The 24,808-nt window shown below is 44.9% G+C and overlaps 1 long non-coding RNA gene across 1 annotated transcript; it reads right to left on the bottom strand.

Moving 5' to 3' along the window:
- Positions 1-19,080: 19,080 nt before the first annotated feature.
- LOC311235937 lies at positions 19,081-23,401 on the bottom strand. The gene is made up of 3 exons (XR_014620183.1): positions 23,265-23,401; positions 22,278-22,433; positions 19,081-20,723 (listed from the first exon to the last, which is right to left on the bottom strand). It is a non-coding gene; the product is annotated as an uncharacterized lncRNA (long non-coding RNA).
- Between the last annotated feature and the right edge of the window lie 1,407 nt (positions 23,402-24,808).

Below are 24,808 nucleotides of genomic sequence, written 5' to 3'. Positions count from 1 at the left end.
CACACATCCATTTTAGTAACTTCCATTCATAACCTAATCACCTAACCCCTCTATTTATTTTTTATTCTATTTTTATTCTAACCCGGAGCATATATTTTTTATTCAATCTATTCCATCTTTACCCTAATCAGTTGTATATATTTTTATTCTGCCGGTGGCCTCTGCAGACATGACCTTTGAAAATGACCTTTCAGTCCACAGATCCAGCAAACCTGTCCGTGTCCCCTGGGTTGTGGGACCCGGTGGGCCGCCCGCCTGTGATCGGATGGCCCTGGGGTCATCGGGCCCAGAGCATGTCCTTGCTGTCCGCCATGGTTCCCTTGAGCCTGTTCTGGGGAAAAAGCCACGTACCTATTTGGTTCAGTCACAGTTCTTTGAGCCTGTTGTTGGGAGGGGCCCGCTACCTGTCCAGACAACGGAGCACACGGCATTGCTCGATCACGGTGGCCTAACACCGACGCCCGAAACATGATCTCAATAGCTGTACCATCTAGTAGTGCAGTCTTTCTCGCCAGTTCTTGTTCCAATCTCTGAGTCTCGTGTGCGGCTTGACCGATCTCCAGCTGTGTCTTCATCAGATCTCGATGAACTGCCTCGTGTCGTTCGAACACTGTTACAAACGCTCTCTGTTGTCTATAGGACGACACCTCTTCCCCCATCTCAGCGCTGGCGGTTTGACTTCCCATCGCTGGGCCCCGCCTCTCATCTTGGCTCTGGTGCTGAGGGGGTCCTGGACAGGGGGAGCTTGCGGGCCGTGGACCCTGTACTTGATACCGACCTTGGTTTTGCCCACGCTCCTCTGTTCCCCCCTCGAGTACCTCCCCTTCTGGCTCTATAGCCATTCTCACATTCCCATGAAATATGTCAGAGATTCCCGCATACCAACACACAATTGACTGTGCTCTGGATCGATTCGCACCCCCTCTTTCGTTTCCACCTTGTCCCCGTGACTGCCCAGGTTTTCCCATTGGCCTTTGTTGTTGTTCTTGAGGGAGGCTCATCCCCCGCTCTTCCTCCACCTTGGCCCTTGCTGCCTGGCTCCTAGTCAGCGGGCCACTTCTCTCAGTCTGGTACTGATGGTGGGGGTGGGGGAAACCTAGGCACGGGACACAGGTGGGCTGTAGAAACTGTTCATGTATTATCCCATACCTGTTGCCAGTCTCTATTCCCGCCGTACGGCCAGCGTCAACTCCCTGGGACTGCTGTAACAACATCGCTCTCCTCAGTTGCTTTCGTTGTCCCTTGGTTAACTGGCAATCTCCCGCAATGGACACTTCAGCGTGGATCGGCTCGGGTAATACAGTTGTCTCTGGGTTGCTTGCTGCAACGACCCCCTGTGGCGGAGTTAAAAACATTATTTCCAGTCCCTCCGTCACACCGGACTCAGGAGAGGGGTCGGTCACATTCAAGTCAATCAGGGTAACGTCACTGTTCAATTCGGTCAATGAAATGTCTGCAGAAGTTATCGGCATTCCCCCACCATTGGCCTGACTGTTGGCCATTTTTATATTGCTTCTATCTATTACACTATGGTTTAACTGACCTAGACTATTTGTCCAGTTTTGGTTACCCTATTTTTGCTCCTAATTGCTCCTATCAAAGTTAGTGAATCCGCTCTATATTACTCATTCACACGTGCTCTCATACACTCAAATTCCACCGTTTGGAAAGCAAGTTTCTCTGTATTTAAACTATCTTTACAAACTTGAGTTAATCTCACTCATACTGATATATTGGTGCAAACAGGAATTGATAAATCGCTGTGTGTGATACTATACCCCGACTTTCAACAGTCCATTTGATTCCCCTATCTGGAGTTGGGAATTGTCAGCACCGCGTTGTCCGCCCTTGATCAGCTGTGAAGAGATAAGAAAAAGCATACACTTAATTATCAGTGGCATTTCCCATTCACAATCCATCATTTATCTTTAAGCATGGAATGTAGGGCTTCTTCTATACTAATATCACTTGAGAGCATTTGTGTAATTTTCTTTTGAATTATCAATGACTCGGCCTTAATCGTTTTTCAGTTGTCTCCATCGGAAAACTGGATCTCCCAATCCCGTTGTCATGTTCCTTCTCACAACTCCGGGGAACCCAATATTGCATCAGCCTTTTCCCTTCTGTTGGTCAATCAGAAATTTGTTATTTACAGCCTATCATTTCTAAACATTTGTACTGGATATGGTAATTTAGGTGAATAAACTCACTTTAACTCTTATAATTCAGGTGAATAAAAACACTTTAACTCTTATTGCTCTTTGCCAATGGCTATGTGTATATTTAATTCTAATCTTTCCTTCTGTGTAACTTTATTTATTTCTATCCGTTAAAGCCTAAAAATGTATTCCGCTCATATTACATTTTACATATCAGTAATACACATATTTCACACACAATTTTGCACACAATTACTACACATTCCCCTGTAACACCTAACCACTTAGATGTTAAACCCACTTCTCACGAGAATAGAAATCAATTTTCAGTGCCTTATGATACTGAATTCACGTGCATTTAGAACAGTGTCCCACAACCCGTTAATAAACCACAGGTGCCGACACTACCCCCACATTGAAATCCCTGCAGACCAATGACATCTCACTGGTCAACCTGACTTGTGGCCCACGGCGTCACCCCCAGTTTTCAACCTGGAACGCGAAACCCCGGGCCTCCTACTCAAGGATATCCAAAGTTCATACAACTCTCAACCGCTGCTGCCCACACACAGCACCTCCGACTCAAATCAACCACCGTAACCACCGTCACCCACACACAATATAACCCAACGCGCGTAGTGTGGCAGCGAGCTTTTGACGAGTGCACGCATAGCGCATCCCCGTTAATGTGCGGTGGCAGACAGCGAGCCCACCCCCGCCACGACGTCTAGCAGTCCCCGTACCCCCGTTAAAATGAAAATGTGCGCAGTGTGGCAGCGAGCATCGACAAGTCGCACACATAGTGCATCCCCGCCAATGCGTGGAGGCAGACAGTGAGCCATGACGATCTGTCTACCCAGGTGCAGCCGAGCAGAGTAACCCCCACACGCAGGTCCATCTGCGTGGAGAGTCCCCAACCTGACACTGACACGGAGTCCACCGTGTCGCCCCGTGTCAGCAGCGCTACACTTCTCCATTAAATCAAGAGACCGGAAGGCGGCCGGAGACCTGGAGAGAGCCAGAGAGTACGGCCCCATCGCCGGTTGAGTACGACATCATCGCCCTAACGCCAGCCAATACCACTACCAGCACTAGAAATTCCCTAACAATAACAACAAAACTGAATATGGAACAACAACATACATTAAACAAGTCCCAAACTCAACCAACTGCCTTTGAATCCTACAGTAAACAGCAATAAACAATAAACCTAGCAACACACCGCGTCCGAAACCCATAAAGAAAACAATAAACAATATACAGGTCCAAACTAGGAGAGAAAGAGAGAGCGTTTTCGGGGGGGCCGAGGGGGGAAGAGAAAATGTAAGAGAGGTGGTGGAGGAACGAGATTCCTCGTTCATGTAACACCTCATCACAATATAGCCTGTGCCACATAACCATGCGGGGAGTGAGGGGGAGGGAGGGAGCGAGAGGGGGGGGGGGGGTGAGAGAGGGAGGGAGGGAGAGAGAGGGAGGGGGGGTGAGAGAGGGAAGGAGAGAGAGAGAGAGAGAGAGAGAGAGAGGGGGGGGGGGGTGAGAGAGGGAAGGAGAGAGAGGGAGCGAGAGAGAGAGAGAGAGAGAGGGGGGGGTGAGAGAGGGAAGGAGAGAGAGGGAGCGAGAGAGAGAGAGAGAGGGGGGGGTGAGAGGGAGGGAGAGAGAGGGAAAGAGAGGGAGGGAGAGAGAGAGGTGGGGGAGAGGGAATGGACGAGGGGGAGGGGGGGGCCAGGGCTCCACATTCCACGACCAGATTAAAGCATAACAATCTAATCTACGCTTATTATTACACTAACCTCTAAATGAAACCGTTCTGTGTGCAGAACCCAAAAACAGTTTCGAAAGGAAACTCACCATGTCCTCTGCTGCCCCCTACCGTATTCCTAAATAAACTCCACCTTCCCCTCAACAATGGACGCCCGGCGCCCCTACTCAAGATGGCCGCCTCATCGCGAGACATCCCGAGAGTCTCGTCATGCTATGTCGTCAGCACAGTCAGCTTAGCATATTAGCTACGTTAGCTTCAACCCAGCGCGCGCAGGTCGCCAGTCCGTCCTTCGCTCCACGCACCCTTATGACGTCACAACCGGCGACCGCTTTAGCCGTTAGCGCGGCTAGTTAGCATTAGCTTAGCTTCTCCCACGATACCATAAAAACGTTCCCCAACGACCCATTGTCCCGTTTCGCCGCGCGGGCCGACACCTCGCAATGTTAACACAACATCACTTTCTGGGGAAAAAGCCACGTACCTATTTGGTTCAGTCACAGTTCTTTGAGCCTGTTGTTGGGAGGGGCCCGCTACCTGTCCAGACAACGGAGCACACGGCATTGCTCGATCACGGTGGCCTAACACCGACGCCCGAAACATGATCTCAATAGCTGTACCATCTAGTAGTGCAGTCTTTCTCGCCAGTTCTTGTTCCAATCTCTGAGTCTCGTGTGCGGCTTGACCGATCTCCAGCTGTGTCTTCATCAGATCTCGATGAACTGCCTCGTGTCATTCGAACGCTGTTACAAACGCTCTCTGTTGTCTATAGGACGACGCCTCTTCCCCCATCTCAGCGCTGGCGGTTTGACTTCCCATCGCTGGGCCCCGCCTCTCATCTTGGCTCTGGTGCTGAGGGGGTCCTGGACAGGGGGAGCTTGCGGGCCGTGGACCCTGTACTTGATACCGACCTTGGTTTTGCCCACGCCCACCTCCTCTGTTCCCCCCTCGAGTACCTCCCCTTCTGGCTCTATAGCCATTCTCACATTCCCATGAAATATGTCCGAGATTCCCGCATGGCCAACACACAATTGACTGTGCTCTGGATCCATTCGCACCCCCTCTTTCGTTTCCACCTTGTCCCCGTGACTGCCCAGGTTTTCCCATTGGCCTTTGTTGTTGTTCTTGAGGGAGGCTCATCCCCCGCTCTTCCTCCACCTTGGCCCTTGCTGCCTGGCTCCTAGTCAGCGGGCCACTTCTCTCAGTCTGGTACTGATGGTGGGGGTGGGGGAAACCTAGGCACGGGACACAGGTGGGCTGTAGAAACTGTTCATGTATTATCCCATACCTGTTGCCAGTCTCTATTCCCGCCGTACGGCCAGCATCAACTCCCTGGGACTGCTGTAACAACATCGCTCTCCTCAGTTGCTTTCGTTGTCCCTTGGTTAACTGGCAATCTCCCGCAATGGACACTTCAGCGTGGATCGGCTCGGGTAATACAGTTGTCTCTGGGTTGCTTGCTGCAACAACCCCCTGTGGCGGAGTTAAAAACATTATTTCCAGTCCCTCCGTCACACTGGACTCAGGAGAGGGGTCGGTCACATTCAAGTCAATCAGGGTAACGTCACTGTTCAATTCGGTCAATGAAATGTCTGCAGAAGTTATCGGCATTCCCCCACCATTGGCCTGACTGTTGGCCATTTTTATATTGCTTCTATCTATTACACTATGGTTTAACTGACCTAGACTATTTGTCCAGTTTTGGTTACCCTATTTTTGCTCCTAATTGCTCCTATCAAAGTTAGTGAATCCGCTCTATATTACTCATTCACACGTGCTCTCATACACTCAAATTCCACCGTTTGGAAAGCAAGTTTCTCTGTATTTAAACTATCTTTACAAACTTGAGTTAATCTCACTCATACTGATATATTGGTGCAAACAGGAATTGATAAATCGCTGTGTGTGATACTATACCCCGACTTTCAACAGTCCATTTGATTCCCCTATCTGGAGTTGGGAATTGTCAGCACCGCGTTGTCCGCCCTTGATCAGCTGTGAAGAGATAAGAAAAAGCATACACTTAATTATCAGTGGCATTTCCCATTCACAATCCATCATTTATCTTTAAGCATGGAATGTAGGGCTTCTTCTATACTAATATCACTTGAGAGCATTTGTGTAATTTTCTTTTGAATTATCAATGACTCGGCCTTAATCGTTTTTCAGTTGTCTCCATCGGAAAACTGGATCTCCCAATCCCGTTGTCATGTTCCTTCTCACAACTCCGGGGAACCCAATATTGCATCAGCCTTTTCCCTTCTGTTGGTCAATCAGAAATTTGTTATTTACAGCCTATCATTTCTAAACATTTGTACTGGATATGGTAATTTAGGTGAATAAACTCACTTTAACTCTTATAATTCAGGTGAATAAAAACACTTTAACTCTTATTGCTCTTTGCCAATGGCTATGTGTATATTTAATTCTAATCTTTCCTTCTGTGTAACTTTATTTATTTCTATCCGTTAAAGCCTAAAAATGTATTCCGCTCATATTACATTTTACATATCAGTAATACACATATTTCACACACAATTTTGCACACAATTACTACACATTCCCCTGTAACACCTAACCACTTAGATGTTAAACCCACTTCTCACGAGAATAGAAATCAATTTTCAGTGCCTTATGATACTGAATTCACGTGCATTTAGAACAGTGTCCCACAACCCGTTAATAAACCACAGGTGCCGACACTACCCCCACATTGAAATCCCTGCAGACCAATGACATCTCACTGGTCAACCTGACTTGTGGCCCACGGCGTCACCCCCAGTTTTCAACCTGGAACGCGAAACCCCGGGCCTCCTACTCAAGGATATCCAAAGTTCATACAACTCTCAACCGCTGCTGCCCACACACAGCACCTCCGACTCAAATCAACCACCGTAACCACCGTCACCCACACACAATATAACCCAACGCGCGTAGTGTGGCAGCGAGCTTTTGACGAGTGCACGCATAGCGCATCCCCGTTAATGCGCGGTGGCAGACAGCGAGCCCACCCCTGCCACGACGTCTAGCAGTCCCCGTACCCCCGTTAAAATGAAAATGTGCGCAGTGTGGCAGCGAGCATCGACAAGTCGCACACATAGTGCATCCCCGCCAATGCGTGGAGGCAGACAGTGAGCCATGACGATCTGTCTACCCAGGTGCAGCCGAGCAGAGTAACCCCCACACGCAGGTCCATCTGCGTGGAGAGTCCCCAACCTGACACTGACACGGAGTCCACCGTGTCGCCCCGTGTCAGCAGCGCTACACTTCTCCATTAAATCAAGAGACCGGAAGGCGGCCGGAGACCTGGAGAGAGCCAGAGAGTACGGCCCCATCGCCGGTTGAGTACGACATCATCGCCCTAACGCCAGCCAATACCACTACCAGCACTAGAAATTCCCTAACAATAACAACAAAACTGAATATGGAACAACAACATACATTAAACAAGTCCCAAACTCAACCAACTGCCTTTGAATCCTACAGTAAACAGCAATAAACAATAAACCTAGCAACACACCGCGTCCGAAACCCATAAAGAAAACAATAAACAATATACAGGTCCAAACTAGGAGAGAAAGAGAGAGCGTTTTCGGGGGGGCCGAGGGGGGAAGAGAAAATGTAAGAGAGGTGGTGGAGGAACGAGATTCCTCGTTCATGTAACACCTCATCACAATATAGCCTGTGCCACATAACCATGCGGGGAGTGAGGGGGAGGGAGGGAGCGAGAGGGGGGGGGGGGGTGAGAGAGGGAGGGAGGGAGAGAGAGGGAGGGGGGGTGAGAGAGGGAAGGAGAGAGAGAGAGAGAGAGAGAGAGAGAGAGAGGGGGGGGGGTGAGAGAGGGAAGGAGAGAGAGGGAGCGAGAGAGAGAGAGAGAGAGGGGGGGGTGAGAGAGGGAAGGAGAGAGAGGGAGCGAGAGAGAGTGAGAGAGGGGGGGGTGAGAGGGAGGGAGAGAGAGGGAAAGAGAGGGAGGGAGAGAGAGAGGTGGGGGAGAGGGAATGGACGAGGGGGAGGGGGGGCCAGGGCCCCACATTCCACGACCAGATTAAAGCATAACAATCTAATCTACGCTTATTATTACACTAACCTCTAAATGAAACCGTTCTGTGTGCAGAACCCAAAAACAGTTTCGAAAGGAAACTCACCATGTCCTCTGCTGCCCCCTACCGTATTCCTAAATAAACTCCACCTTCCCCTCAACAATGGACGCCCGGCGCCCCTACTCAAGATGGCCGCCTCATCGCGAGACATCCCGAGAGTCTCGTCATGCTATGTCGTCAGCACAGTCAGCTTAGCATATTAGCTACGTTAGCTTCAACCCAGCGCGCGCAGGTCGCCAGTCCGTCCTTCGCTCCACGCACCCTTATGACGTCACAACCGGCGACCGATTTAGCCGTTAGCGCGGCTAGTTAGCATTAGCTTAGCTTCTCCCACGATACAATAAAAACGTTCCCCAACGACCCATTGTCCCGTTTCGCCGCGCGGGCCGACACCTCGCAATGTTAACACAACATCACTTTCTGGGGAAAAAGCCACGTACCTATTTGGTTCAGTCACAGTTCTTTGAGCCTGTTGTTGGGAGGGGCCCGCTACCTGTCCAGACAACGGAGCACACGGCATTGCTCGATCACGGTGGCCTAACACCGACGCCCGAAACATGATCTCAATAGCTGTACCATCTAGTAGTGCAGTCTTTCTCGCCAGTTCTTGTTCCAATCTCTTAGTCTCGTGTGCGGCTTGACCGATCTCCAGCTGTGTCTTCATCAGATCTCGATGAACTGCCTCGTGTCGTTCGAACACTGTTACAAACGCTCTCTGTTGTCTATAGGACGACGCCTCTTCCCCCATCTCAGCGCTGGCGGTTTGACTTCCCATCGCTGGGCCCCGCCTCTCATCTTGGCTCTGGTGCTGAGGGGGTCCTGGACAGGGGGAGCTTGCGGGCCGTGGACCCTGTACTTGATACCGACCTTGGTTTTGCCCACGCCCACCTCCTCTGTTCCCCCCTCGAGTACCTCCCCTTCTGGCTCTATAGCCATTCTCACATTCCCATGAAATATGTCCGAGATTCCCGCATACCAACACACAATTGACTGTGCTCTGGATCCATTCGCACCCCCTCTTTCGTTTCCACCTTGTCCCCGTGACTGCCCAGGTTTTCCCATTGGCCTTTGTTGTTGTTCTTGAGGGAGGCTCATCCCCCGCTCTTCCTCCACCTTGGCCCTTGCTGCCTGGCTCCTAGTCAGCGGGCCACTTCTCTCAGCCTGGTACTGATGGTGGGGGTGGGGGAAACCTAGGCACGGGACACAGGTGGGCTGTAGAAACTGTTCATGTATTATCCCATACCTGTTGCCAGTCTCTATTCCCGCCGTACGGCCAGCGTCAACTCCCTGGGACTGCTGTAACAACATCGCTCTCCTCAGTTGCTTTCGTTGTCCCTTGGTTAACTGGCAATCTCCCGCAATGGACACTTCAGCGTGGATCGGCTCGGGTAATACAGTTGTCTCTGGGTTGCTTGCTGCAACGACCCCCTGTGGCGGAGTTAAAAACATTATTTCCAGTCCCTCCGTCACACCGGACTCAGGAGAGGGGTCGGTCACATTCAAGTCAATCAGGGTAACGTCACTGTTCAATTCGGTCAATGAAATGTCTGCAGAAGTTATCGGCATTCCCCCACCATTGGCCTGACTGTTGGCCATTTTTATATTGCTTCTATCTATTACACTATGGTTTAACTGACCTAGACTATTTGTCCAGTTTTGGTTACCCTATTTTTGCTCCTAATTGCTCCTATCAAAGTTAGTGAATCCGCTCTATATTACTCATTCACACGTGCTCTCATACACTCAAATTCCACCGTTTGGAAAGCAAGTTTCTCTGTATTTAAACTATCTTTACAAACTTGAGTTAATCTCACTCATACTGATATATTGGTGCAAACAGGAATTGATAAATCGCTGTGTGTGATACTATACCCCGACTTTCAACAGTCCATTTGATTCCCCTATCTGGAGTTGGGAATTGTCAGCACCACGTTGTCCGCCCTTGATCAGCTGTGAAGAGATAAGAAAAAGCATACACTTAATTATCAGTGGCATTTCCCATTCACAATCCATCATTTATCTTTAAGCATGGAATGTAGGGCTTCTTCTATACTAATATCACTTGAGAGCATTTGTGTAATTTTCTTTTGAATTATCAATGACTCGGCCTTAATCGTTTTTCAGTTGTCTCCATCGGAAAACTGGATCTCCCAATCCCGTTGTCATGTTCCTTCTCACAACTCCGGGGAACCCAATATTGCATCAGCCTTTTCCCTTCTGTTGGTCAATCAGAAATTTGTTATTTACAGCCTATCATTTCTAAACATTTGTACTGGATATGGTAATTTAGGTGAATAAACTCACTTTAACTCTTATAATTCAGGTGAATAAAAACACTTTAACTCTTATTGCTCTTTGCCAATGGCTATGTGTATATTTAATTCTAATCTTTCCTTCTGTGTAACTTTATTTATTTCTATCCGTTAAAGCCTAAAAATGTATTCCGCTCATATTACATTTTACATATCAGTAATACACATATTTCACACACAATTTTGCACACAATTACTACACATTCCCCTGTAACACCTAACCACTTAGATGTTAAACCCACTTCTCACGAGAATAGAAATCAATTTTCAGTGCCTTATGATACTGAATTCACGTGCATTTAGAACAGTGTCCCACAACCCGTTAATAAACCACAGGTGCCGACACTACCCCCACATTGAAATCCCTGCAGACCAATGACATCTCACTGGTCAACCTGACTTGTGGCCCACGGCGTCACCCCCAGTTTTCAACCTGGAACGCGAAACCCCGGGCCTCCTACTCAAGGATATCCAAAGTTCATACAACTCTCAACCGCTGCTGCCCACACACAGCACCTCCGACTCAAATCAACCACCGTAACCACCGTCACCCACACACAATATAACCCAACGCGCGTAGTGTGGCAGCGAGCTTTTGACGAGTGCACGCATAGCGCATCCCCGTTAATGCGCGGTGGCAGACAGCGAGCCCACCCCCGCCACGACGTCTAGCAGTCCCCGTACCCCCGTTAAAATGAAAATGTGCGCAGTGTGGCAGCGAGCATCGACAAGTCGCACACATAGTGCATCCCCGCCAATGCGTGGAGGCAGACAGTGAGCCATGACGATCTGTCTACCCAGGTGCAGCCGAGCAGAGTAACCCCCACACGCAGGTCCATCTGCGTGGAGAGTCCCCAACCTGACACTGACACGGAGTCCACCGTGTCGCCCCGTGTCAGCAGCGCTACACTTCTCCATTAAATCAAGAGACCGGAAGGCGGCCGGAGACCTGGAGAGAGCCAGAGAGTACGGCCCCATCGCCGGTTGAGTACGACATCATCGCCCTAACGCCAGCCAATACCACTACCAGCACTAGAAATTCCCTAACAATAACAACAAAACTGAATATGGAACAACAACATACATTAAACAAGTCCCAAACTCAACCAACTGCCTTTGAATCCTACAGTAAACAGCAATAAACAATAAACCTAGCAACACACCGCGTCCGAAACCCATAAAGAAAACAATAAACAATATACAGGTCCAAACTAGGAGAGAAAGAGAGAGCGTTTTCGGGGGGGCCGAGGGGGGAAGAGAAAATGTAAGAGAGGTGGTGGAGGAACGAGATTCCTCGTTCATGTAACACCTCATCACAATATAGCCTGTGCCACATAACCATGCGGGGAGTGAGGGGGAGGGAGGGAGCGAGAGGGGGGGGGGGGTGAGAGAGGGAGGGAGGGAGAGAGAGGGAGGGGGGGTGAGAGAGGGAAGGAGAGAGAGAGAGAGAGAGAGAGAGAGAGAGAGAGAGAGAGGGGGGGGGGTGAGAGAGGGAAGGAGAGAGAGGGAGCGAGAGAGAGAGAGAGAGAGGGGGGGGTGAGAGAGGGAAGGAGAGAGAGGGAGCGAGAGAGAGAGAGAGAGAGAGGGGGGGGTGAGAGGGAGGGAGAGAGAGGGAAAGAGAGGGAGGGAGAGAGAGAGGTGGGGGAGAGGGAATGGACGAGGGGGAGGGGGGGCCAGGGCCCCACATTCCACGACCAGATTAAAGCATAACAATCTAATCTACGCTTATTATTACACTAACCTCTAAATGAAACCGTTCTGTGTGCAGAACCCAAAAACAGTTTCGAAAGGAAACTCACCATGTCCTCTGCTGCCCCCTACCGTATTCCTAAATAAACTCCACCTTCCCCTCAACAATGGACGCCCGGCGCCCCTACTCAAGATGGCCGCCTCATCGCGAGACATCCCGAGAGTCTCGTCATGCTATGTCGTCAGCACAGTCAGCTTAGCATATTAGCTACGTTAGCTTCAACCCAGCGCGCGCAGGTCGCCAGTCCGTCCTTCGCTCCACGCACCCTTATGACGTCACAACCGGCGACCGCTTTAGCCGTTAGCGCGGCTAGTTAGCATTAGCTTAGCTTCTCCCACGATACCATAAAAACGTTCCCCAACGACCCATTGTCCCGTTTCGCCGCGCGGGCCGACACCTCGCAATGTTAACACAACATCACTTTCCCCACAACAGAACCCTAATCCTCTCAAAACGCCAGTGTAGTGACTTAATCAAAAAAAATAAAAACATAACATCATAGAGGCATTCACAAAACACTAGCTTGACCCCGCCGCCTTCACTTCCGGTGTGCTCAGGACGACTTCCGGGACAATACTTCATACCATCCCGATCCCTTAAAACTATAAACAACTACTTTATCCGCGTCGAATTTGAAAATTTTAAAGTGCCTTACACATCCCCGTAATCCCATGACACTACCTATCGACTTTATACATTCGAAACTACGCCGCTTTGTCACTAGCATTCTCCGGTCTCCCCCAGGCTAACGCAGCAGCTAACTGCCGCTGCGTTCCAACGGCCCTCGAAAAACCGGCGTTATACCATTACATATCCCCGCGGCTGTTTGGTGACTTAAATTACATAATAATACAACAATAAACTCATACGTTTCATCAACCATACCTAACCATAGCCATCATCCAAACATTCATAATATTGCCACTCCTAACCACAAATAAAAACACAAACATCCATTCAGATTTACATACTATTGTCCCTCGAACGTCCGCGCGGCAGTTTTCACATTCCGTTTCACTTCATTCAATAACTTCCGCGCGACTAATAAAAACGAGACCTAGTGCAATCGTACACATTAACTATACCGAATGTTTAAGTTTACAACAGTCTTTCAACCGAATCGCTACTAAGTACTAAATCAGTCTTTCAACCGAAATGTCATCAAGCACCATTGTCCGCCCTTTATTACAGCGCACAAGTCTCATAATATGCCTGGTTTTTTGCGTATCAAATAGGATCGCCCTTGACTTTCGGGTTATTTTAATCCGCAACCTCAAATTGCCGACAACCCCCTCGCCATCTTGATCCATTTGAATATGTCCTAAAGCGGGCATATCTTCATTTAATTCGGCCGATGTTTCAATGCAGATACCACGTCCCGTCGATTTGACGTTCTCCACGCTTATCTCAAAAAAACACTTTTCAACCTCGCCTCCACCAGCTACCCCTCGCTCATATTAATCGTGTCGTTTCCTTCCTGTAATCGCATAACAGGTCCCCCATTCAACACTAATCTATTTCGCTCTTAATCATTCTGATTTACACGATCCAAATGATGTTGAATTTGAGTGTTTAACGACCCCATACTTCGTCCGACGGATCAGATTCCACGCCGGCGCCGTTTTGAGTCACGGTTACCCAGCGTAGATCAGGCTGTCCCACCCAACAGTATAGACACATAATCCCCACACCGCTTTGAAATGTAAACAAATAGCCAACCTTATCCGCGCCCGTTCTAGGTCACTATGAAATAGGTGTTTTCACTACCCAGATGCGCCCAGTTAAATTGCCACCCTAGACCTACCGCATTTCACGATTCAATGAACGTTTCAATCTACTGCAATTCAACGCTTTGATCATGCTGTTAAACAGTCGTATGCCTCCCCTCCTTCGTATAGTTTATTCTATACGAGGCTCTCAGCGTTACTCACATATCCCAACATGAGTGGTTTCTAGTGCTTCTTCATATATATATCTATACGAGGTCCTAACTTTCTTCATATACTCCTATATGAGGCTTTAACTTCTCAAACCCCCTGTTCGAACTGAGCGGCCAATTCTTCGTCATCACTCACCTATCTCACAGGATCGAAGTTGACGCAGCTGCGGCCGTCGTTGTCTGTTGTTGAGGTTGATGAATGAAGAAAAAAATTCTCGTTTCACGGCCGCTTCTCGTTCAAGGGTCTCGGCACCAAAATGTAGTAATTTCCTGCGCTATTTGTTCTGATATAAATCAGAACCTAATCTAATCTGCTCTGCGTTGTGATTCAAAACCTTTAACGCCTTGGAAATTACTTTAAACAAAGACTTGAGGTCTTTGTTATGACGATCAGCGGTGCAGCAGGAGAAAGGAGAGGAGAGGGTAGTTAACAGCAGCTGTTTAATCAAAGTTAAGAGTGTATACAAATTACAATAAAGTATGCTATAGTTGTGATCAAGACACTATGCCGTCTATGACCCCAACTAGGCTAATATTACAGTAGAGTTGATAAATTGTTGATGGCTTTGTTCTCTGGCTAGTGAACAAAGCAAAGTTCTGTTTCTCCCTCCAAAATGTTCTCTGTCCGTTGATCCTCCTCTGCCCGCGTCGTCTGCTCCTGTGTGTAGAGATGGGTGTGGTCTCCTCCTTCGGTGGTTTGGTTTCTCCGAGTACCCCCTCACCGTCACCCCACCCCAGCTTATATCCCAAAACCTAGAGCCTTCTGCGTGATGTCATCAAAAATGACATCATCAAATTCTTTCCTCCAATGCCAGGCCTGCTAAGTTTGGATTTGAAATAGGGGGTTGGCTTATACAGCCAACTCTATACTTTCCTTTGTTTCCCAGTCAAAGAACAGCCACCATCTAACAACCTAATACTTGAATTATTCATTTCATACTATATATATTTGAATTACCCTTAATTACATGAACCCAGAGATATCATACTTAAACACATTCTGTTATCATTAAGACTAATTTCACCTTAAGTGAAAACTAATCTTATTCTGCAGGGGATTTAAGTTTATCCTTTAGCGTTCATTAATAATATGCTTTTATACAGTTTAGTATGAATTCAGAATTATTACCACAATGTAAACAGGCCTAATTGTAGTTCATATCAAACTCATCTAAATGTGTTACTAGACATTTGAAGATGTACTTATTTGTTAGCAAGCCAGGTGGTCACATGTGTTCATTACTTATTTCTTACTAGGAGACCAAATGGTGGTCACATGTGTTTAACTAAGGCTTATCTGAACTCCTTCCTGTCACCCACCCTGACGAACCCAGGTGGCTCTTTGTTCTAAAACCCCCTAAGGGGAAGTAGGTTATCTTGTTCAAACAATTCCTTTTAACTTTTACAGCAGGCTATTTTGAGTGGCCATTGACACAACCTGTTTGAGAGGAGTCTTGTTGACTTACTCAGGCAATCTAATCTTGTCCCCCAGGACACAAGGATTTCATGATAGTGACATGCTTGTACTAAAACACATTAGTTTGATTTGAATACCAGTTATGACAGGGGTGGGCAATTATTTTTCCCGGGGGGCCGAATGAGCAACTGAAAATATGTTGGGGGGCCGGGCCAAAATTCCAAACTCAATTATGCATAATATAAATTTTATTTCTATATAAAAAGCAGTAAATGGCATTGTTTTGACCCCTGGTAAGAGTGTATGTTATTATTTGGCAATTAAAAGGTGAGGTTAGCTTTCAAAAATATAATTTATTCAAATAGAATTTATTTCCAAAATGATAAACAAAATGTGAAACATTAATAACAAAGGGCATTTTGAGTTTCATATACTATTGAAACAAGGATTTTCTTAGCTTTCTAAAGACATCACATCATCTTATAGCAAAAATAAACAAGACATGTCACTGAACTGTGTAAAGAAAAGTGTCCCAGTTTTGTAGCCTTTTTTACTTTACATGCCTATATTAAACATTTAATGTTTTCAGAACTGTGCAAAAAAAAGAAAAAAAATATCAAGTGTCCCATTTCACTTGTTATATTTCCACATTTTAGTGTTCTTCAGTTCTTTTTTTTTCATTCAGTGTGAGAAATCCAGTCTCTGTTGAGCTTTAACAAGTCCATCAAAGTCAGGTTGCATGTCTGAGGTGGAGATGCGAAGCAAAGCTGCCAGATGTTCATCAGTGAGAGAGGATCTGTACCTGGACTTGGTAAACGTCATGACTGAGAATGTCTGTTCACATATGTACAGATGAAGCGTTTAGTATTCCTGGGCGCTTTGCCGCGACGCGCGCACGGTTATATCACGTCGTTTTAATTAATTGGGAACCCAGGGTGCTGTTCTGTTTTATGCCGCCAGGAGGCGCAAAGTCGCCCGGCGCGGCGGCGGTCTATTGATTATTGACTTCCTCATTCAACACTGTGTATCCGCGTCTGTGATTTGCCTAAACGTTATTATTTTGGTAACGTCTTATTTCTGACTACAGTACAGTATGTATTACTATCTATTACTACCTACTATGGGCCAGCCGTGTATAGGTGTAACAGAGTTATAATAGTTCAATGGTTGTGATGGCGGAGTTACAGTAGCGACGCGTCACGTTCCTTTGCATATCGTTTTATTTACTACTACCTACACTATGCTGCTATGTCTACTATCTACTACTACTTTGTATCACAAACAGTACTGTATTTGCAAAACTGATATGTCATAAATGTATAGATGTACACTAGCAGTACTGTCTACCTGTATGTCATGTATGTCATTATGAATTGAAAATGGGGGACCCTGATGTAAACAAGACGAAAGTAAAAATAAAACGTTCAAACTGTTCCAACTTGTGTATTGTTTTCATAAAAGTTGACTAAGATTGTACTCTTGTATTTTGCACTGTACAGTATGTCACAGGTGAGCTTGCTAGCCATTTGATTGTTAACGTGATATAAAAAAAATAATCAATAATTGATTGATTGATTGAAAAGTTTATTAACAGATTGCAGAATGGGTACAGTACAGTACAGCTCAATACATACAATTGTTAAGGGGATGCAGACCAGAGAAAGACTTTCGTCTTGTTTACATCAGGGTCCCCCATTTTCAATTCATCATAACATATATGACATACATGACATACAGATAGACAGTACTGCTACATCTATACATTTATGACATATCAGATTTGCAAATACAGTACTGTTTGTGATACAAAAGTGTCCAGAAAAAGAGTGTATATACATTTGGCGTAGAAACTGTACATTGGAGGAGGTTGGGTGGGTGGGGTGGGGTTGGGTGGGTTGGGTGAGGGCTGTACATTGGAGGTGGGGGGGGGGGGGGGGTGATCATACGGGTGATCATACAGAAAGCATCCTTGAAGCTGTCATTACAAACAAAGTTTTAGTTTTGAATCACTTCTCTTGTAACACAACTCCTGGTCTACAGTTCTCCTGGTACAGTGTGTAAACCCATCTTAGGTCCCGTCATCTATTAACAGTCTATACTGTAGTTGAGGGGAACCTGTGTCAGAAACAAAAACAAAATTACAAACATCTCAAAACAATCTGGTCAGACTACTGCTTGACCTTACTCCTAGAACCCACCTCACCCCTGCCCACTTTGACAACCTAGGATGGCTTAGAGTAGACACAACTTGCAATGGGCCTGGTCTACAAGATACACTACACGACCAAAGTACCCATGTACATGTCAAAATACTTCCCACTTTCAAAAACACTCTCAAAAAACACCTACGGGAGACTGCAATTCTAAACTGGCCCCTGTAAATGTCCTAACACAACCCCCCCCCCCCCCCCCCCCCCCCAATGTACAGTAAATGACCAAGTATAATAATAATAACTTCGTTTTATATAGCGCCTTTCAGAGGACCCAAGGTCGCTTTACATAGGGGGGGGGGGGGGGGGAGATGACAAATTAACAAACATAGTGGACAGACACAACATATACATATAAAGTGAGAAAGTTAGGGGTTGAAGGCCAAGTTGAAGAGGTGGGTTTTGAGCAGTTTTTTAAATTAGTCCAGAGTTGGGGCGGTGCGGAGTTCTGCTGGGAGGGAGTCAATATTCCAATGTACAGTTTTGCTTGTTCAGTTGTACAGTGTCCCCCACCCACTCTTCCTACCCAACCTGTGAACCTGATGTAAACAAGACAATTTTTCTGTTTGATATCTCAATGTTTTGTAATAAAAAAAATATTCTGATTGGACAAGAGATAACAATTATTTGCATCTTTATTGTAACAAATGTATGAACAGTCAGCAATAGATGTCAAATGATTTACAGTAATATCAAGTAACAAGTGACTTATATCTCGACCATTAGCCAATGGAAATGCATCTTCAGAAATAAGATCAGATAAACAAGACTGACACAAAACTGATGAATGATGAAATGAGCACATAAAGTGCAGACATACTATAAAATCCTATCTACATGGGTGTTCCAGGTTAGTGTGTTATCGACAAAAATCCCAAGATATTTATATGAAGAGACCTGTGAGATGGACTGTGTGTGGATGACCACAGGCCTGTGGTCCCCAACACCTCTGGGGTCAAACACCATCTCCCCAGTCTTCTTAACATTTAAAACCAGACAGTTATTGTCGCACCAGTTTTTAAAACCTCTGGATTTCCAAATAATAGTCAGCTAGGTCACTGTCATTCTTAATTAGAGCTAAAACTTTATTTAACAGATTGCAGAATGGGTACAATACAGTACGGCTCATAGATAGATAGATAGATAGATAGATAGATAGATAGATAGATAGATAGATAGATAGAAGAAAAACAAACCTGTGCGAGTCTTAATTCTTTATTTTTGTCAATATACTATGCAGTATACTAATATACAATGCTATATTACATCTGTTCTAGCAATGTTGTACCAATGTTTACCATATGTTACTGTTTTACCAATCGTATGCTACAGCAGTAAAGGTGTTAATAATTGGAATGGTTTGAAATATTTTTTTTTAGAAATCATGGAATTCATGTAAAAACACAGAAAGTATATTTAGATTCAAAGGCAATTTTAATAGCTTTCAATGAATACAGTTTCTCTCCTGTGAAATACAGTTAAAGCATTCACTTTTGACAGCCCTAGTATTTACAGGACATAACATTGTTCAAATAACAATGAAAACATGACAAACTGAATTTAAATAATCCACATCAGTAAAACTAAGAGGCCTTGATTTTCCATTTTAGCTTTAGCATAACAGATAACAGATAACTCCGTCTCTCCCTCACTATCTGGTAACGCATGGTCTGGTGGTTTCATAACAACACTGTGGCACATATTCGTTAAGGCACAGCACACAGTCACAATCTTGTCAATGAAAGAAAAGTCCTCGCCTTCAAATGGAACCAGCAGTTGGACTGGTATGGTATTATGTAGCATGCGATACTTATTGCGTACCAAACCGATCACTCTTTCAACATGGACCCTGAGGTGAGCTATTTGCTGTGTCTCTTCTACAGATTTTGGATCCATCTGGGCACGTCCGCTTGTGAATCCAGGGATTTTCACCGATGCACACATTAATGAAACATGGTCCCCAATGTCAAATCCACGGTCTGCTAAAACCAAGTCTCCAGGCAACAGTTTATTGAGGAGACCACTGTTCTCGGTCAGATGCTTGTCACTTACACGCCCTCCCCACCCTTTGGAAATGAAAGAGATAGACCCCTGTGGTGTAATGCCAATCAGGTACTTAACAGTGTGCTTTTGCTTGTAGTGGGAATATGTCTGTGCCTGCGCTTTCAGATTTGATGGTCTCAGTGCCAATTTCAAAGCAGTCCAGAATAACCGCAACACGATTGCCAAAAGCCTCTACAAACTGATGTGGCATGGTTAGTTGGAGGCAATGTCTTGGGCCAGGCACGTGGGGGCATCATTTGAGCTGTGGGCATCCACTGTGGTGCCGGCGGGGTCTGAGATTGAGGCAATATGGCTCTTGCAAAAGTCCCCATCATCTGCAGGAAGAGTTGGGTGGTGGCCTGCTGCTGCTCCTGCATGGACCTACTTGTGCTGTATAATGACAATACATTTTAATCTAATCTAATCTTTAGACAAGGTTTAATAAGGTGCAAGGTTCAAAGTAATCTATTATTAGTATCAATTTATTTGTCTAAAGATGATCCATGATCCTTTTTGATGACTGCTATGGTAGAGTGTGAACTCTCAAATGGCAACGATAAATACTAGGTGGTGGACAATTAGCATTTCAATGGTGTGGGGGTTGCAGCCATCGCATTCCAATGTAAGTGTCCTTGAGCAAGACGCTTAACCCCCTTAACCCTCCTGCAAGACTGGGTCTCGGGCTGCCTGTCTGTTCTCCTCCTCCTTCTCCTTCAGCTGAGCCTGTAGCAGTGAAGGGCTTGGGGTAATATGTGGACTGTATGAAGGCATCTGAAATTCTCTCTCTTTAGTATCTTGCCAAATTCTGATGCAGTCAGCCTGCCCTCTCGCTCCTTGTGCCACAGTGGACATGCAGCCTGTCCCGTCATTTGCAGTTGTAGTTGTCTTGCTTCCTCAAGATCAAAGCTCTGGATGTGCTGTGGTGTTGGTATGCCTATGTCTGGAGAGAGGGGCATGGGGATGGTCTTGGTACAGTGAGAGGATACAGGCAGGGATGTTGTTGGGTTGGTCTGTGGTCGCTGCAACAGTGGGAGCTGCAGCGAAAGAAAAAATAAATAGATTAGAAATAATTTGTCTCATTTCTTTCTCTCCCCCAGAACTATTACCATTGTGGTTGGAGCCCAGGCTCAAAACGGCTTAAGATCTTGAGGTAGAAAAATGCTGTTTTTGAGGACTTGATTAGAAATACAAAACAATGAATAAAAAAAATATATATATTACAGAGGTGTTCCATAGACTCACAGGAATTGTGTAAAAGTGCCCAAATAGTGAAAGAAATAGTAAAATAGTTCCCCTTTAATATGATCTATGTCTCTAATTATCATATTGGCGCATTCTTCCAATTCTCCTCTCACAATATTCACCCTCACTGAACTGAGTCATCTGAAAATGTGCTGATTTGTGATGTCAGAGACTCAGCTGCATGCTGAGACTCACAGTTACCATTGTGGTTGGAGCCCAGGCTCAAAACGGCTTAAGATTTTGACAACGGAACAACATATGAAGTAGTGCAGTGTTGTAGTACTCGGGTCCAGGACTTGGACTTGAGTCCGAGTACTGGACTGATTTTCAGGACTTGTGACTCGACTTGGACTTGTGCACTGAGGACTCGGACTTGGACATGGACTCGAGCATTGACTGCATTCGGACTCGGAAGGTGCAGACAAGGACTTGTGAATTGATACATTTATTTTAGTTTTTATTTTGTTATTTATTTAGTTATTTTTTGGTAATAGGCCCTAATCATTTGTAATAAGATATTGATGGCTAGTGCATTTGTTTGGCTATTTACATTTACATTTAGTCATTTAGCTGACGCTTTTATCCAAAGCGACTTACAAGTTCTGTACGACAAGTCATCAGGAAGGGTACAACTCTATCAGCTGAGTAACAATGTTCATCAAAGTGTTGAGTGCTACAGTGTAGGTTAGTTTATTAGGACAAGTGCATGACAGTAAGGTTAGTTAGGGTTAGATTTCTTTATTGTGTCTATTTATTGTGGCTATTGTGTCACAAAGTAAATAAACTCCATTTTAAATGGTGAACGCTGTGTCATTTATGTATAATGTAGACCTTTTTTTATTTGTATGTCAGCTCTTCGACTGCCAGAATGGAGTGGACTCAACCTTGATGACTTGGACTCGGACTCGGGTAATGGGGACTCGACTTGGGCTCTTCTTTGGTGACTTGGACTTGGACTCTGACTCAAACACTGGGGACTCCACACTCGACTCAGACTCGATATTTAGTGACTCGACTACAACACTGAAGTAGTGATGTACTGACTGTACACAGTACCAACGGAACAACATACTGTATGAAGTAGTGATGTACTGACTGTACACAGTACCAACAGAACAACATACTGTATGAAGTAGTGATGTACTGACTGTACACAGTACCACCAGAACATATGAAGTAGTGATGTACTGACTGTACACAGTACCAACAGAACATATGAAGTAGTGATGTACTGACTGTACACAGTACCAACCGAACAGCATACTGTATGAAGTAGTGATGTTTTAATGATTACTCTACATAAAGCAACTTTGATATTTCAATTCTTACATTTTCCATCTCCTTACCTGCACAACCATAAATTCTTTCTTTTCAAAATCCAGCTCCAAGGGTTTTTGGACCATGAGTTGAACTTGAGTTGCGCTTTCTGCAACGGTAAACACAGGAACTACGGCGAACACATCCTTGACGTCTCCAGCCAGGGTTAGCTTGATTTGTCCTCCCTGCACAATAAACATAATGATTCATACTTAATCACAAGTAACCACTCAGGTCTTGTTATGTGTCATACAGTTGGACAGTACAACAGGACAACATGGTCTCTGCTTTTTTCATTGAAGTGTTTTGAAACAGTGATAATAATTATATTATACAGTATATACTGTATATATATGTATCTATAATTGTTGGATATGTCTGCATATATCCCTCCCTATTCACATACCTGTATAATAAAATGTAATAATATGTACAGTATATATTATATCTATATCTGTATATATCCCATACCTACTCTCAATAGTTATACCACTGGCCAGCATGGCTTACCACCATATTCTTATATTCAGAGTTAATTATATTGTTTACACTGCTTATTTGTATCATTACAATAGTTGTATTGCCTATATTAATGTATTATACTATTACCATGCCCCTCTCCCATGTACCCCCCCCCCCCCATGCTACTACTGTATGATGCCCGCATTTCCCCAAGCGGATCAATAAAGGAATATCTTATCTTATCTTAGTACATTACCTGTATCACTTTATATAATTATACTGTAAATACATGTTGCATATATTACCAGTAGCTTGTTATATATATCACATTTAATTACTTGTACATTGTATATTATTATTGCACTTAACTGTTACAGTCTGGTACACTCTGGTTAGATGCCAAACTTCTTTTTGTTGTACTGTACTTGTGCTGTATAATGACAATACATTTTAATCTAATCTAATCTAATAAACATCAAATTAGAGACTGTTTTTTTCTTTTCAATATCTCTGTTTTTGTTTATCTTTTTAAAGAATTAAAAAAATCCTGTGACCTGGTCCGCATCTCTGACAGTGATGTCGAGGGGGATGGATCCTGATGAGTGCTCAATAATCTCTCCTGTGAAGGTGTCCTGCGGGACACATGTATCTTCGCACCTGTAGAATTCGGGTTTGTTGTCGTTTATGTCGAGAATTCTGATCTGTACCTCTGCAGTGGTGAAGGCATACACCCCATGGATGTTCAGATTAGCCTCAGTAGCCTAGAAGAGAAGAGAAGAGAAGAGAGGAGAGGAGCGGAGAGGAGAGGAGAGGAGAGGAGAGGAGAGGAGATAATTGATAACTTTACTGCTAGGCTCATATTTAATACTAGTACTACTATTACTACTACTACAACTGCTACACTACTACTGCTACTACTACTACTACTACTACTACTACTACTACTACTACTACTACTACTACTACTATGACAACTGCTACTGCTAAGACTAGTAGTAGTAATTTAAATCATTATTATTGGAAATAAATAAATAAAAGAGACATGTACCGTAACAATCACAACAACCTCAACAAAACTTCCGTTGCCAATGGTTTCACGGTCGATTTCGGACTTGACTGATATTTCTCCATTATCTTGGTTGATTTAAAAAAGGCATGTATTGTGTTCAATTACACTTGCTTGACTTGCTCACAATATAAACACACAGTAATACAGTAGATGCTTTGTTTTATCCTATCCAAGGGATTCGTTTTGTGACATTAATTCACATTACCTGGCATTAGCAATAGAATGACAAACAGCAAGATGCATGTCATGATGTCAGCATGTATTGTGTTCAATTACACTTGCTTGACTTGCTCACAATATAAACACACAGTAATACAGTATGCTTTGTTTTATCAAGCGCGCACACAGTGTTATATTAACAAACGCATTAATCAATAGTAACATATATCGCGCACGCACGCACACACACGACGCACACACGGTGTTATAACCAAATAACGCTCTGATTAACAAATAGTAATATATAGGTTTCTTTAGACTAGAATAAGTTAAATTAACTTACCGTCTCTGGAACGTTTAACGCTGGTCTGTAACGCTGTGACTGAGCTATAATCCAAATGTTGAAAGAGTGCCAACAAAGATCCAAAAACAGTTTAACCTATTGGTAAACAAACGTATTGTTGAAAATATACACTGACTGCTGACATTGTTTAAGATAGTATTGACTAGTTTACATTTGAAAAATAAACGCGACTCCAGTTGCAAAACAAAAGTCTTCTTCTTCTTCTTCTTCTTCTTCTTCTTCTTCTTCTTCTCCTAAATGTGGATACAGCATTGCAGCATCCACAAACTCACAACAGCGCCACTATATGGCCAAAATAATACATGGTTTAACTTAATGGTGGTTTAAATGCATTAACAAAAAGCCGGCGCGTCGGGGAGATGTCACCAGCTGTGTGAGAGCGCCCCCGCTGGTCATTGTTAACATTAACCATGCCAAGCGACGTGATAACAGCAGGCAAACAGCTGCTCCTGGACTTTTCCCAGCTGTATCTGTAGGTGGATCCAAAGAGAACCAACATCTTCTGA

Source organism: Notolepis coatsorum, assembly GCF_963971535.1.
Source record: "Notolepis coatsorum genome assembly, chromosome: 10".
Taxonomy (NCBI): Eukaryota; Metazoa; Chordata; class Actinopteri; order Aulopiformes; family Paralepididae; genus Notolepis; species Notolepis coatsorum.
Note: the sequence above shows the minus strand (reverse complement) of the source record. Positions and strands in the feature narration are given on the sequence as shown.